The following is a 1439-nucleotide window of genomic DNA, read 5'->3' as shown; positions in this document are numbered from 1 at the left end:
TATAACTATGGAATATTATATTTATTCTTCGTGTAGAAAGTTCCAGGTCAAATCCCTGGCATTTCCAATATAAAGGACTTCAGGTGATAAGATTTGTGTGACCTCTTTTTGGCACTTAAGAGAGCTGCTGTTGGGCAGGATATATCAAAAACCAGACATCTTTCTAGTCTATGTTTAACAATGCAGTCAACACTTGCTAGTTTGGTAGAGCTCAGCTGCTGCTCCCTCCTGCATCATGGACATTAGCATCCACCACCCTTGGTTCTGCCAGACCATGGGCTTCCCTTTGCTTTTCTCTCCTCACCTTTTCAACCAAAGTTTCAGAGAGGTGCTGCTGGAGACCAACCTGATGTTGGCCACCCTCTGCCCATATTACATGCACTTTTTAAGCATGCAGATGTCAAGTATGTGGGACACAGGACTATCAGAGACGAAGCTGGACAAGGATAAGTTCTCTGTCTTGCTAGATGTCAATTATGTTTCACCACAGGAGTTAAACGTGAAGGTGGTAGGCAACTACACTGAAGTACACATCAAACATGAGGAGTGTCTATACAAGCACGGTTACATCTCCCATAAATTCCACCATTACTACATGATCCCCAAGGGGTCAATCCAGCAGTTCTCACAACTGCCTTGTCTCCAGATGGGATACTCTCCATTATTGTCCCCAATAAAGCCCCCACATTGGAATGGAGCATTCCTATCACTCACCAAGAGAAGCCAGCTGTCACTGGAAAATAAGGGGGAAGCGGCCTGGCCCAACATCTGTAATATTTTTTTCCCCATTATGTACCAGCATTGTAAGCTTGTGTCGGGTTCAGCCCAAGAACAACAACAAGGCAATCCAGTCCAGTGTAGTTCCTTTATTAGCTTGCACCTAATAGACAGAATCTCGCCAGACTAAACCTATGCTAAAGCAACTAGTGGATATACCCCGTGAGACTCTAGGGAGGGGCTAGCCTCATCCTCTTCATCTTCCCACAGTCCTGTTGCAGGCTGAGAAAGCACTTGCTCTGGAATGTCCCCTCTCCCTCACAATAACCTTGATCCTCCATGCCAGTGACCTCCTCGCACATGCCTTCCATTATACTTGTTGTCGTCTTGCTTGTAGGTACAAGGTTGTTCACTCTTAAGCCTTTGAGGGAGTGACATTCCTTTCCTGATTCCTGCTGGGATGCTGACAGCAAAGACTCTGTTCCCTTAACATTTCAGTCTCTGTATTGGAGAAGAGAGGGCGATTTTCTTCCTCTGGCTAGGAGTATCCTTTCTTCTGCATGCTTACTCTGCCTCACTCTTCATGTCGAATTTATTTCCTTCTATATATACCCATTTGTAATGAAGTACCTTTTGCTTAAAAGCCGAATGTTCTCGATGGATACTTGCTAATAAGCTGGAAGCTATTATTGTAAAAACAACAACAATAACAGCAGCAGCAA

At 44.5% G+C, this 1439-nt stretch overlaps 1 pseudogene; it reads left to right on the top strand.

Annotated features, from left to right (window-relative positions):
• The first annotated feature begins 235 nt into the window (after positions 1 to 235).
• Positions 236 to 744, top strand: LOC112541140 (alpha-crystallin B chain pseudogene; annotated as a pseudogene).
• The last annotated feature ends 695 nt before the right edge of the window (positions 745 to 1439 follow it).

Source organism: Python bivittatus, unplaced genomic scaffold (genome assembly GCF_059951505.1).
Source record: "Python bivittatus isolate LINGU-HERP-01145 unplaced genomic scaffold, Pbiv_v1 ctg000980_np1212, whole genome shotgun sequence".
NCBI classification, from domain to species: domain Eukaryota; kingdom Metazoa; phylum Chordata; class Lepidosauria; order Squamata; family Pythonidae; genus Python; species Python bivittatus.
This window is presented reverse-complemented; position numbering and strand designations above follow the sequence as displayed.